The sequence below is a fragment of the Theropithecus gelada genome, chromosome 14 (genome assembly GCF_003255815.1).
Source record: "Theropithecus gelada isolate Dixy chromosome 14, Tgel_1.0, whole genome shotgun sequence".
Classification (NCBI taxonomy): Eukaryota; Metazoa; Chordata; class Mammalia; order Primates; family Cercopithecidae; genus Theropithecus; species Theropithecus gelada.
Genome location: NC_037682.1, coordinates 85,279,481 through 85,295,127, shown reverse-complemented (window position 1 = coordinate 85,295,127; position 15,647 = coordinate 85,279,481).

Sequence of the window (15,647 nt, the reverse complement as noted above, 5' to 3'; positions counted from 1 at the left end):
AAGAGATTCACTATTTAGAACTAAGATCACCTAGAGCAGCACTGTCCGATGGAAATGTAATGCAAGTCACTTGTATAATTTTAAATATTCTAGTAGTCAAATTTTAAAAAGTAAAAAACAGATGAAATATATTTCATCTAATATATCTAAAATACTAAAATATCATTTTAACACCTAGTCAATATAAAAATTATTGAGATATTTTATATATTTTTTCATACTAAGTCTTCAAAATCTGATGCATAGTTTTTACTTAAAGCTCAATCAGTTCATTCTAGCCACATGTAGGTGTTTCATAGTCACACATGACTGGTGGCTATTATGCTGGACAGGGAAGCTGGAGAATATGGGTGCTTGGTCAATGTCCTAAAGCCCTTCATTAAAGTGTGAAGGGCCATGCAAAGAGAGAGATTCTTAATTATTTGGGTGTGATTTGAGAGAGATTTTGAAAGTGTCCTGCCTCAGCACCCTTACCAACCTGCTCTGGGCTGGGATAGGCATTAGACATCTGAAGAGAAAGGCATAAATTTGAGCCCTTAACCAGGCAGCATGAGGCCTTTCATTGTGTCATGCCTGCTAGGCCTGTCAATCATCACTATCAGGGCTGCTTCTCCTCCTGATGGGAATTTAGAAGCACCAGCTTTCACTTCAGGATCAGAAAACAAAGCCAAATTCTTTGAAAAATGGCTATCATGATTTTTAAAATTCTCTACTTTTACTTTTTATGGACTTTAGTGTTTCGACACTGTGGTTTTGAAAATGTCATCCTCTTTCGGATGTTAAGGGGAACTAAAGGAGAAAGATTTTTGTATAGTCGTGAGCTAAAGTTTTAAAGATGTAGTACTTACTTCCTGGAGCCAGTCATGGCTAGGACAATGTTGAAGTGAAAGGGTCCTAATGGGAAAAACAAATTTGTAACCAGAGAGGAAAGTTGGGCCTGCCTGCTTAATGGCCTCTTTTCACTTGGGTCAACTTCTTCTCTGAGCTCAACTCAGACCTGAAAGCAGAAACCTTTCAGGTCACTAGCTAATATGATAGTGAGAAATTACTAGGTCAAAATCAAGGAAAAGACATGAACCTAGAGAAGTGAGCCCAGCACTTAAGGCTGCTTTTGAAGGCATTTGTTGCTCTGGAAGGAACAGGTGCAAAACTGAGCAGCTGTTTGATAGTTTTGTGAAAAAAAGGGGCAGAAGGCAAAGCCTGGGCTCAATAAATAAATAAACACCCCCTGTCTTTAAGCTGGGGCTTCAGAGGACTTTGCCCTCATGAAAATGGTGAAGCAGAAATAAATCAGTACTCCTACTGACTTGCAGCCAGCTTGCAATCATCTGTAATTTGGGACAACCTCCATCTTTGAACTCAGAATAGGGTGGTACTAGACTGGTAGATTAAGATACCTGGAAGAAGCAAGCAGAAATTTTCCTAAAAATAACTTCTCAAATACAAAGGCCAGAACAAAAAGAAAAAATAGAAATTCCAAAACTAGAAAATAATTACTAATAACCAAAAATAAGAACACAACAGATATGAATAATGATAGATTTGGTACAGGTGATGGGATAACTTGTGAACTGGAAAACAGAAGAAAGTATCCAGATTGTAGAGAAAATAAAAATAATAAAATATTTTAGTATGAAGGTTTTTATAACTTTGATACTTATTAACAAAATTATTTGTTGTTATGAAAGTAAAAATGGATAATATATGTGCAAGTATTTAATATATGCCCTGGCACATAGGGAGAACTCAAAAAGTATTTGTTGAATTTGAAATTTTAAAAAATTAATTTGTTGATTTCGCAGGTAATCTCTGTCATCTTATATAATTTCCATTTATTTGCCAAAATGTTCAAGCTTCTATTTTATTTTTTGTTTCAACTTTTAAAGCATATTAATAATAATTTTCTATTTTATTTTGCACGTTATGATCCCAGTCTCTAAAATATTTTGGATCGATTACTGCTAGCTCTTACCCATGTTGCCTTGTTTTCTTGTGTGGGTTTATAATTTTTGACTATGAGATACTTTTGAGGGGGAGCTTTATTTCTGGGACATCTTTGAGGCCAGGATGGAGGCTGAATCTTTTGATTTTGAATTTTCTTTTGAGAATTGTCTGGGGTCATGACAAACTCCAAACTGCTTTACATTAATTTTTTTACAGGAGGTTTTCTAGACAAAACAGGTAATATGATGAATGAAAAATTAGTGTTAGAATCAGCTTATGATACAAATTTCCAAAACTTGTTTTTCCTTTTCTTAGTTTTTCTTCACCCAGTGCCAAAGTCAAAATAGGCATGTTTTCTACTGTTCAATATTTCTGCCTTTTTTTTAAAAAATCAGGTTTTTATTTTAGAACAGTTTTAGATTTATATAAAATTATTAGCATAGTACAGAGGGCTCCCATCTACCCCACATCCAGTAGCCTCTATTATTAACATCTTACATTAGTCTGGCCTATTTGTTACAATTAATAAACTGATACTGATAAGATTAACCAGAATCCATACTTTATTCAGATTTTCTTGGATTTTACCTAATGTCCTTTCAGTTGCAGGACACCACACTAAATAGTGGTCATGTCTCCTTAGGCACATTTTGGCTGTGACAGTTTTCAAGAGTTTTTTTTAATGATCTTGGCAGTTTTGAAGAGTGCTGGTTAGATATTTTATGGAATGTCCCTTAATTGAAATTTGTCTGCAGTTTTTCTCATGATTAGATTGGAAGGAAACTCACAGAAATTAACTGCCATTTTCATCACATTGTATCAAGGGCACATACTATCAACTTGATTTATTATGACTGTTGATGTTGACCTTGATCATCAGGTTGAGATGGTGTTTGTCAGTTCTCTCCACTGTAAAGTTACTGTTTCCCTCACTTCCTTTTTGAATGGAAGTCATTGTGTGCAGCACACACTTCAGGAGTAGGGAGTTATGCTCTGCCTTCCAAAGGGTAAAGTACATATATCAACCATTTGGAATTCTGCATGGAAGATCTGTCTATCTCCCCCATTTATTTATATCAGTATGGACTCATGGATATTTATTGTATACTTTGAATTATAATCCAAAGTTACTTTGCTTGAGAAAATAAAAAAATTGAGTTTCTCAAATTATTCCAGCTGTGGTCATTGGGAGCCCTTCCAGTTGGCTCCTATGTTCCTTTGACATACTCTCATCACTGTGGAATTTTTGTTTTTGAGAACTTCATTACTTTCTATCATTATAAGATGTCCCAGTGTCATCTTGTATATCCTGCTCCGGCAATCAGCTCTTTCTTCAGGGAGCACTTATTAACAATGAATTAGAAACCAGTATCTGGGCACTAGGAATGCTCCTTGCTGCTTGATTGTTCTTGTTCCTAAACCCTCTCAGCTGACAGAACAAGGAAATATATTTATGTAATACTGACCCTTGTATATATAAATAACTCTAAGTATTTCTATATGTAGCCATTTATATCTAAACAACCGTGAGTTTATCTAAGCTAAACATGAGTTCACACTGTTATCTCCAACTCTGTTACACAGATCATTCTAGCTTCTTCCCCTTACTTACCTGTAAATTCCTGCTCCAATGCTAAAAAAGTGGCTTCCCATCATCCGCCATCCATTTACTTAACTGCACAAATGCAGTATAGGTGTATAACAGTATCAGAATTGTTAACCTGTACCATATGGAAAAGGACATTATCAATTAAAGTACAGTGCATATATATAGTAAATGCTGCCTTTAGCCTCAATAGATTTGACTCATTTCCAAAGTTACTTAAATCAGTACCTTCTCCATCTTCCTCGTTTAGTGAGGTTGCTTTACAAATCTGTAACACAGTTAGGATGTTTTGTCACATTCTCCATTCTCTTTTGGGATCTCCTGGCCTCCTGAATATTTTTTTAAATTTGCATACACTAAGGTTCACTATTTGTGCCTCATTCACTTTTTTTTGAGACAGGGTCTTGGTCTATTGCCCAGGCTGGAGTACAGTGGCATGATCTCAGCTCACTGCAGTCTTGACCTCCTGGGCTCAGGCAATCCTCCCACCTCAGCCTCCTGAGTAGCTGAGACCACAGGCATATGCCACCATGCTCAGCTGATTTTGTTTCTCTTCTGTTGAGACAGGTCTCTCTGTGATGACCACGCTGGTCTTGAACTCCTGAGTTCAAGTGAATCATTCTGCCTCAGCCTCCCAAAGATTTGGGATTACAGGTGTGAGCCACTGTGCCTGATCTTATTTACTTTTATAGTGAAGGTAACCTTTTGGAATCCCAGTTTTATGCAGAAGTTTGTTGGAATCCTCACCTGGGCTGGTCTTGGGCCCTGTCCTATTATTATCCTTCTGCATGTAGCCACCACAGTGTAAGCAGAAACACTCAGAGCAGAAGTTTCTTTTAGCATTCACTCCCTTGTGGGGGTTCTTCTTACTTCTCACATAACTTAGGTTATGAAATCTATTGATTCTATTATTTCACTCCAACTCAGTAAGATATTTACATTTTTATAATGTTTTACTTGTTTCAGTTAGATTTTTCCGAGTATCTAATCAAACATGCTACCAGAAATGGAAGTCCTTTTTACATTATTTAATTAAAAAAAAAATTTCATTATCTATAAACATCTTTTAAGTTTCCTCAGCTCTTTATTTTTGGAAACAAAAAGGGGAAAATTATGAATGGGTTAAATAATGATTCAAGATCCGATTCCATTTGTTATAAATAGTGATATTAGAGAAAAGTTAAAGAATACAACATAGCCACTTATAAAAATAAGAGAACATGTCTTTAAAATACATTTAGAATAAGAATTTTGTATTAGGAAATTCAACTGTTATTTTTGTTGTTATTATTTAATTTTACTGTAATGACTTCCATGAATTGAGAATTACTTTCTGTATATCTCTGAGTGTCATGTTTTCTGGTTACCCTATAAACAATGTTAATATGCAGTTGGCTGAATAAAACTGAGCTAGAAATACATAAGCAAATACTTTAAACAAATATTAATAAATAAACATTCTGTCATTATCTTGAGACTGTGGCACCTGTTTTAGAGAGATACCAATGTTTCATCCATTTTAGTGTCAGCCTTCAGTGATCAGGTGGAACAACATGCAGACTGAAGAAAAATGACTCTCAGTATCCTCATTACTTAGGTTTGTGCTGTAAGACCACTCATCATGTTGCCACCATTATGCCTTTTTTGTTTTTGTTTGTGGTATAAAGCATGTTAGCATTGTTGCTGCTGCTGTTGAATATATGTGGTAATACCTATTATAAAACATTATTTTAGGACACATCTGAGGAACATGAGCTTGCCACATACAGTAGAAAATAACAACAACAATTTTCTCTTTTCCTTTTCCCAGACTAAGATTATAAAACTCTTAGACATGTCTCAGTTGCTTACACATGAAACCTAGTTCATAATGTCCTCACATACAGTACCATTTATTCCCCATATGGTTGCACTTTGACGTGCAATGATTTTATATAAGCCTTGTTAGAAAACAACTTTTGATAATTTAGGGGAGTTATCTTCTCTAAAGAGTAAATTTACATCATTCTTTTGGAACATTTCAGAATGTCACCTGAAAAGTATACCTATCTTCAGACTGCGGCGACCTCAACACCCAGAAACTCAGATTATCTCTGAAAGTGTGTAAATTGCTTTGTAAAGAAGGCATCAGTCTCATTATCACAGTGTGGTGTTAAAATCCACTATGCAGTCCTATTTCTGAACTGACTGGGAGAAATTCCTCACCTTGACATAAATCCTCAGATGATAGAGACTAATCATTGTGAGAAGAAACCACATTTCCTTTTTTTCTCTTTTCATGATTAAATGTTTCAATTGCATTTTCTCATTTTAAGTGGGTATCAGTCATTTGCCTGTTGATAGCTGAATTAAGTTTGTAAACCATGAAGGAAAGGAAAATGTTCTTTCATCTTAGTTAATCTTTTTCATTCCAGTAGTGATTGAAAAAAGAATCAATAGCAGTAAGCCCTCCAGGCAGGAAAAATATTTAATTTCATTGTACATCTTTTAAAATTGTGAATTTTCTTATTTTCTTGAATCTTCCTTTTTTTTGAACATACAATATGAGAAAACAACTCTACAAATGATTTATTTCTAAGAAATCCAGCTGAGCATTGTAGAAAGAATATGGACTTTGCCTTCAGACAACAAGAATTTGAATCCCAAATCTGCCTTTTACTAGCTAAATGACTATGGCTAGCTTACTTGCCCTAATCAAAAATTAGTTCCCTCGTTTCTATAGTGGGGAATAGCAATACTTATAGGACTGTAGTAAAGATTAAATTAGGTCAGTTATGTATATAACACACCTATCATGTAGCATCATTATTGTTATTGCTATTATTTATTATATAACTATTATGTTGCTTTAAAAAATATTCAGAGAGAAAAAGTATATGGATGCTTTTAGAAACAAATTAGCCAGAACAAGTTGTAACGATAAAGAGCTTACCCAGAAGACACTTGACTGGTATATATTGAACAGTGATAAAGGGGAAGTGAAAAGATAATTACATTAATTGCTTGCTAAAGTATTTTTGCCCAAATGAAAGTCAAAACTAGGGGATTAAGTGAAGACTTTCGGCATGTCTGAAATTTATATATTCACTCATTCATTTATTCAAAACTGCATATTTATGTAACATTAACCATATTCTGGGCATTGTGGAAGAAGAAAGATCAAGGGTTAGGAGCATGCAAAGAGAATTCCATCTAAATAATTATAGTACTTTTTCCAAACCAAGAACATACCAAAAGATGTTCACTGTCAACAATAGTTAAAAAATATAAATTAATAAAATTATAAGATACTTTCTCTCATAGGATTGCAAAAAATTAGAAAGACTAGTAACATTTAAAATTGGCAAAGATATAGGCATACTGTCATCTACTGTTTGGAGGTATGTAAATTATTACATTATTTTTGGCAATATTTGAGTAATTTGAAAATATTTATCTAAATTTAAAATGTGCATAGCCAGCAATTCTAAGAATTTATCTAGGCCGGGCGCGGTGGCTCAAGCCTGTAATCCCAGCACTTTGGGAGGCCGAGATGGGCGGATCACGAGGTCAGGAGATCGAGACCATGCTGGCTAACACGGTGAAACCCCGTCTCTACTAAAAAATACAAAAAATTAGCCGGGCGAGGTGGCGGGCGCCTGTAGTCCCAGCTACTTGGGAGGCTGAGGCAGGAGAATGGCGTGAACCCAGGAGGCGGAGCTTGCAGTGAGCTGAGATCCGGCCACTGCACTCCAGCCTGGGCGACAGAGCGAGACTCCATCTCAAAAAAAAAAAAAAAAAAAAGAATTTATCTTACAGAAATAATATCATGGGAAATAATATCTTACAGAAAACATAATGATATGTTTTCTCTTTAGGGAGAGAGAGAGAGAGGTTTGCTGCAGTGTTGTTTGTAATCACATAAAAGGGAAGGAGGAGTGCAACAGAATAGTATATTCCTATATTTACACTCACATGTCTGTTGGCAGAGGACCTTAGTCCCTTACAACATGGACCTCTCCATAGGGCTAACTGAGCATCCTTATGCCATGGCAACTGACTTCTTGCAGAGAAAGTTATGTAAGAGAGAGAAAGATATATGCTGCCACCACAAAAAAATAATAAGTATGTGAGGTAATGCATATGTTAATTAGCTTAATTTAGTCATTCTACAATATATACATATTTAAAAACATTGCACACGGTAAATATATATAATTTTTATTTGTAGTTTAAAAACTAATTAAAAATAAATAAAGCTGCAATACCGTTTATGACCTAGTCTCAGAAGTCACACAATATCATTTCTACAACATTCTATTAATTAGCACTAAATCCCCAAATCCAGTCTAAGCTCAAGAGGTGGCAAATTAGGCTTCGGTTTTTGGGGGCAGAGGTGTTGAATAATCTGTGGACATATTTTAAAACTATTCCTCTTTGTCCTCTGGCTACAAGTTATTTACATTCTTCATATATGGAAAATATATTCACCCTCTTCCATACCAACTCCCAGAGCCAAGTCTTAATCTTTTACAGCATCAGCTAAAAGTCTAGAAATTTGCCATCTTAATCAGACCTAAATGTGAATGCGGCTTCTCTAGTGTTGTTTTTTAAGTGCAGCTCCTTGAGTACAGTTCCTTTTAACTCAAGTCCTGTGGGTTTAAGAGACAAGTTACCCACATACTCATTCAACATGCGTAAGATAACTGTAGACAATCCTATTCAAAGAGTGGAAAAGTGGGAAGCCTAAAGCAATCACTGGTCCATAGCAATTCTGAAATCCACCCAGGCACATGTTCAATGTTTCTTGATTCTAACTCAAGGAACTTCCCAGGAATGGTTCTCCATGGCTCTTGGCTGTACCCTTTGGTTTACTGGTTCCCTCCTCTGATTAATCTGTCCTTCCCCTTGAAAGGTAGACTGTTTTGGAGCTGTGCAGTTTTCTCAGGAAAACTTTGGAATTTCAAATGCCTCCTTTCATTGTGCCTTATCTCTGTTCCCTTCAGTCTAAGCTGATGGTATTTCTGTCAATATCATTATTTTTAGAAACTTGCTGAATCCCCTACGAACCTTATTCAAGCTCACTTCATTAGACAAAAGTCATACCCCAAAACATTTTCAAGGAAAGTTCTTCTCTACTTTGGGCTTCTGCTGAACTGTGGAAAGACAATACCCTTAAGCTTGTTCAAAGCTCTGTTGTTTCACTGAGTGGTTCTCAGAGGCACCATCTTACATCTTTCTGAGATTGTAAACAAAATATTGTACAGCCACACTCTCATCTTCATCTCTGGAACATATCTTTCCATCAGTGCCCTGAATTTGATTTTTGCTGGGAAGCCATGACTTTATTTTAGGTTTGTTTGCCATCTAGAGATGGTGAAGATTTTCAAAACCATCAAATAATGGCTTCTCACATTTAGCAATTCTTCTTTTAGTTTATCTCCTTCCTCTCTGTTGTTTCACTGAGTGGTTCAAGAAGAAACCAGGTGAAATATTCAGCACTTTGCCCGGCTATCTCCTTAGGAAGATCACTCAGTTCATTAGGTATATTTTCTACTTTCCACATTACAACAAGTGATAGTATTGCAAAATTTCTGCCACTATATCCTAAGGATTCCTTTTCTTCAGGTTCCAATAAGCTTATTCTTACTTTTCTTTTAGCTTTTACCCTTAGCCTTCCTATAGCCGTCAGGCGTCTATTAACGGTTTCATTAGGCTTTTTCTAGTACTCTCCTTTAAAGCCTTTACAGCTTTTGCCCACATCCAGTTCCAAAGCCATGTCCACAGTTTTATGTATTTATTATGACAGCACCTATTTTGGGGTATCAAATCTGTATCAGTTATTTTCTGCTGTGTAACAAATTACTCTAAAACACAATAGCTTGTAACACCATTTATTATGTCACACTTTCTGTGGGTTAGGCATCAGGGAGCAGCTTATGTGGGTGGTTTTGGCTCAGGGTCTCTCATGAGATTACAGTCAACATGTCAGTAAGGGCTACAGTCATCTGTAGGCTTGAAGGAGGCCCAAGGACCCACTTCCAAGATGGCTCACTCACATATACATTGGCAAAGGGCCGCAGTTCTTCACTGGCTATTAACAGGAAGCCTCCGTTCCTTGCTATGTTGGCCTTTCCTTACGGCTGCTTGAATGTTCTCATGACATGGAAGTTGGCTCCCCCAGGAGTGAGTGATCTGGGAGAGAAAGCAAGGATTGAGCCACAATGTCTTTTATGATCTAGTCTCAGAAGTCATACACTATAACTTCTGCCACATTCTGTCCATTAGCAGTGAGTCACAATGTTCAGTCCACACTCAGGAGAGGGGGGTTAGTTTCTACCCTTTCACCTAGAAAATGTTGATATATTATTATGTAAAAAAACAAAGCAAGTTTTATATCTATATGCATAGCATGATTCTGTTTTGGGAGAAAGCAATCTAACCTTGCATATATGGATAAAAACATAAAGAGTTCTTGAAACCTACAGACCAAAATGTTGATAGTTCTTACATATGTTAGGCAGTTGGAATGAGCCTAGTGAGACATAAGAGAAGAAGAATGAGTTTTAAATATTACTTTTAAAAAGAGGTAGAATTTATGTATTTTAAACTTTCTACTTGTGTTTTGCCATGTTTTGAAAACTTTCTAAAACAAGCATGTGTAGCTTACACAATTAACAATTCTGTTTACCAAGGGGAGAATGCTTACTCAGCTATAAATGTTAAATTGAGATTGGAGAAGAATGGACATGAGGGCATGATGCACCAGAAATCTCAATATAATAATCAAGTGTCGAAGAGAAAAATAATTTTGTTACTACTGAAGGTCTAATTTGTTCAAAGTAGATAAAATCAGCCATCTAAATTACGAAAAACATAACTTCAGCTCTATCTGCTTTACCACAGAGTAAATGTTGACAAGATTTTAAGATAGAATAGAAAACAAAGGACTTCTGCTTAAAATGGAAACATGGCAGACTGAAACATACTTTACCTACTCTTCCCTCCTGAAACTCTACTACAATGTCAGTAAAGGCTGTGTGTACACACACACATGCACACACACATTTAAGAGACAGAAAGACAGACAGAGAGATAGGGAGAGAGAGAGAACATAAAAGACGACAGCAACAATGTAATTTTGACTGCTGAAAAGCTGATGCATGTAAATTTCCTTTGTAGATCAAAAGAAGCTGAAATAGAAGCCCATGAGGAGGAAAGCCAGGGATTTCCAAAAACAGTCTTGAGAGTTGAAAGTACCAGGTACTTCAGAATGTAAGGGACACAAGTAGAGAAGAAAACAAGAGGATTGATTTAAAATCTACTTAGGACATGGTTTATTTCCCAGATCTGTAGCACCACCCCCAGTCAGGCAACTTTCTCTTTCTGACCTTGGCAGAAAATTAGAGGTTTACTCTCTGGAGATGTCAAGCCAGAGAACTCTGGACTTAGGGCATTAGGTAGAGAGGAGAATAAGAATACCGTACCAAAAACAGGGAAAGTAGCTGAAAGTCTCTATTCTAAACATTCTCTTCCATGGCTCAGCTTTAGAATTCTGGCAGTCATATTTAAAGGCAGGAGATTGGTGGATTTCTCTAAAAGGAAAATTATCAGCCCAAGAGGAAAGCAAAGCAAGGCAAAACAAAACAAAACAAAATGTAGACAGTTGGGGAGTCCTTCAATAAAATTGGAGTCAATTATTCTTCGGTGAAGCCCAGTCTTTAATAAGCCCTGTTCTCTCTCACACACACAACTGTTAAGGCTTCTGTCTCCTTATTGTTGTTATTTTTAAAAATTATTATTTCAGAAATGACGATCTCACTGGTACTATCTCTGTTTCCTTCAGTCTCAAGTGATCCTGGGCTCAAGTGATCCTCCCACCTCAGCCAGGCAAGTGGCTAGAATTATAGGTGCATGCCGCTGCACCTGGCTTGGCTTCTTTCTTAATATGAGCCAAAATAAGAATGACAAGAGATTTAGGAAAAACTTTTAACATCAGAAAGGACCAAACAAAGAAAAAGGTAACATGAACAAAACAAATCATTTAGGAAGCAGAAGGAAAAAAAACTGTAATTATCATCAGGGAAATAAGAAAAGGTATTACATCCATGACACACACACAAAAAGTTATAAAAAGTCAATATTTGGAAAACAAAATAAAGACCTTAGACATTTAAAAATGTGATGCAAGAAACAAAAATTTAAATGTTCTATGGAAAGGATTAAGAAAATGTCTTAAAAATGTAGAACAACAACAAGAACACAATGTAAAATAACAGAGAAAACATAAAGTCTACATATCCATCATTTGAATAATATCAATACCAGAAAAAGACCAGAGCAAATGGAGGGGAATATTGTCAAATAAATAATCTAATATTTTTCAGAATGAAAGGACATATTTCCAGATTGAATGAACCCCACCAACTACTCAGCATCCCACATTAAAGCATACTCATGCAGAATACATACATCATCATGAAATTTTGGAACACCGGGGACATGCAGACCCTAGAAGCATCATGATTTTTTTAAAAATTCACATACAAAGGATTGAAAATCAGAATATTGTCAGACTTCTAACAGCAAGTTAAACTGTAGAACAATGGAGCAATGTCTTCAAAGTTCTCAGAGAAGATGGTTTCCAACCTCTAATCTGTACCCTAACAACTAATAAAGTGTGAAGTTAGAATAAGGACAGTTTCAGGCAAGCAAGATCTCATCAAATTTACATTCTATGCATAATTTCTCAGAAAGCTAAAGGAGGATGTGTTCACTAAGTAAAGAGTAAACTAAGAAAGGGCAAGATATGGAATCCAAGGAACAGGGACCTCACTCAAGAGAGTCAAAGGGAATTCCTTGGATGACAGCAAAAGAAGATTCCCGTGGCAACAGCTGTGTTGCATCCTTGAATGTGACTGACCCAGATTGAAGAGGAGGACAGAACCTCCAAGAGGAAATGAAGAAGTAATATGTATAAAATTGACATAATCTTCAATATGTTTGATGTTTTCAGTGGAGATTACAATTCTGTAATAAAATTTAGAATGCATTAATTAAAACTATCAAATGGGAAAAAATAAGATCGTTATTAATTCCAGGGAAAATATAACATTATACAAGAAAGGAATATAATTAACAAAGTACTTGGCTCAGATAAATAATTTTTGCATAGACAAATTAATGTAAGCCCAAATACTAATCTATCTGAAAATATGGTGAGGTGGTATGGCCACTCAAATCTCATCTTGAATTGTAGCTCCCATAATTCCCATGTGTCATGGAAGGGACCCAGTAGGCGGTAATTGAATCATGGGGGCAGGTCTTCCCCATGCTGTTCTTGTGATAGTGAATAAGTCTCATGAGATCTGATAGTTTTATAAAGAGGAGTTCCCCTACACATGCTCTTTGCCTGCTGCCATGTAAGATGTGACTTTGTTCCTCCTTTGCCTTCTTCCATGATTATGAGGCCTCCTCAGCCATGTGGAATTGTGAGTCAATGAAACCTCTTTCCATTATAAATTACCTAGTCTCAGGTTTGTCTTTATTAACAGCATGATAATGGACTAATACAGTAAATTGGTACCAGGAGTCTGGGGTGCTGCTGTAAAGATACCCAGAAATGTAAAGGTGACTTTGGAACTGGGTAACAAGCAGAGGTTGGAACAGTTTGGAGGGTACAGAAGAAGACAGGAAGATGTGGGAAAGTTTGGAACTTCCTAGAGACTTGTTGAATGGCTTTGACCAAAATGCTGATAGTGATATGGGCAATAAAGTCCAGGCTGAGGTGGTCTCAGATGGAGATGAGGAACTTGTTGGCAACTGGAGCAAAGGTGACTTTTGCCATGTTTAGCAAAGAGACTGGCAGCATTTTTCCCCCCGCCCTAGAGATTTGTGGAACTTTTTTTTTTTTTTTGAGACTGATCTCACTCTGTGCCAGGCAGGAGTGCAGTGGCACTATCTCAGCTCAGTGCAACCTCTGCCTCCTGGATTCAAGCAATTCTCCTGCCTCAGCCTCCCAAGTAGCTGGGACTACAAGCATGCACCACCATGCCCAGCTAATTTTTGTATTCTTAGTAGAGTCAGGGTTTCACCATGTTGGCCAGGATTGTCTTGATCTCTTGTCCTCATGATCTGCCCATCTCGGCCTCCCAAAGTGCTGGGATTACAGGCATGAGACAGAGATTTGTGGAACTTTTAACTTGAGAGAGATGATTTAGGGCACCCGGCCAAATAAATTTCTAAGCAGTGAAGTGTTCAAGAATTGACTTGGGTACTGTTAAAAGCATTCAGTTTTATGTATTCACAAAGATATGGTTTGGAATTGGAACTTACGTTTAAAAGGGAAACAGAGCATAAAAGTTCAGAACATTTACAGCCTGATTATGCCATAGAAAAGAAAAACCAATTTTCTGAGGAGAAATTCAAGCTGGCTGCAGAAATTTGCATAAGTAATGAGGAGCCAAATGTTAATTCCCAAGACAATAGGGGAAATGTCTGCAGGGCATATCAGAGGTCTTCACTGCAGTCTTTCCCATCACAAGCTGGGAGGCCTAGGAGGAAAAAATGGTTTTGTGGGCTGGGCCCAGCTCCCCATCCCATCCACTCCAGCTGTGACTAGCTATGATGGTACAGCTTGGGCCATGGCTTTGGAGGGTGCAAGCCCAAGCCTTGACAGCTTTCACATGGTATTGAGCCTATGGGCACACAGAAGTTTGCTGCAGGGATGGGGCCTCCTGGAGAACCTCTGCTAGGGCAGTGCAGAAGGGAAATGTGGGGTTGGAGCCCCCACACAGAGTCCCCACTGGGGCACTGCCTACTAGAGGTGTGAGAAGGGGCTCACTGTCCTCCAGGCCCCAGAATGGTAGATCCATCAACAGCTTGCATCATGTGCCTGGAAAAGCCAGAGACATTCAATGCCAGCCTGTGAAGACAGCCAGAAGCAGGGGAGTGTACTCTGCAAAGCCACAGAAGTGGAGTTGCCCAAGGCCATGAGAGTCCACCTCTTGAATCAGCATGACCTGGATATGAGATATGGAGTCAAAGGAAATCATTTTGAAGCTTTAAAATTTGACTGCCCTGCTAGATTTCAGACTCCCATGTGGCCTTTAGCCCCTTCATTTAGGCCAATTTCTCCTGTTTGGAATGAGTGTACTTACCCAATGTAACCATGTGGAACTGTGAGTCCATTAAACTTACTTTCTTTATAAATTACTCAGTCTCAGGTATGGATTTATTAGCAGCATGAGAATGGACTAATACATATGATATAGCTATATATAAGTGGATGAGAGAAAAGTCTGTGGGGGTATTCAGGGAAGTTATGATGTATCTTCAACAGTGAAGAGTGCCTAGACAATATCTGAAATGCAAAATTAAAAAGTATAGAATAAACTTGTTTATTAAAACATGGAGGCTGTGGTAGGCATTCATTATTTCTTTTAAGGGTGTCCAGCATCTTTCGAACAACATCCTTTTTAAGCAATTATTTTTAATTTTTATGGGTACATAGTAGCTGTATATATTTATGGGGTATATGAGATATTTTAATACAGGTATACAATGTGTAATAATCACATTAGTGTAAATGGGGGTATTCATCACCTTAAGCATTTATTATTTCTTTGTGTTATGAACATTCCAATTATACTCTTTTCATTATTTTTAAATGAAATTAAATAATTTAAATAAATTATTGTTGACTGTGGTCACTTTGTTGTGCTATCAAATACTGGATCTTATTCATTCTATCTAACTGTATTTTTGTACCTATTGACCATCCCTAATTTCTCTCCCCACCCCACTATCCTTCCTAGCCTCTGGTAACCATCATTCTATTTTTTTTTTTTTTTTGAGATAGAGTCTCACTCTGTCGCCCAGGCTGGAGTGCAGTGGCACCATCTCAGCTCACTGCAAGCTCCACCTCCCGAGTTCACGCCATTCTCCTTCCTCAATTTCCTGAGTAGCTGGGACTACAGGCGCCTGCCACCATGCCCGGCTAAGTTTTTGTATTTTTAGTAGCGATGGGGTTTCACCATGTTAGCCAGGATGGTCTCCATCTCCTGACCTCGTGATCTGCCTGCCTTGGCCTCCCAAAGTGCTGGGATTACAGGCGGGA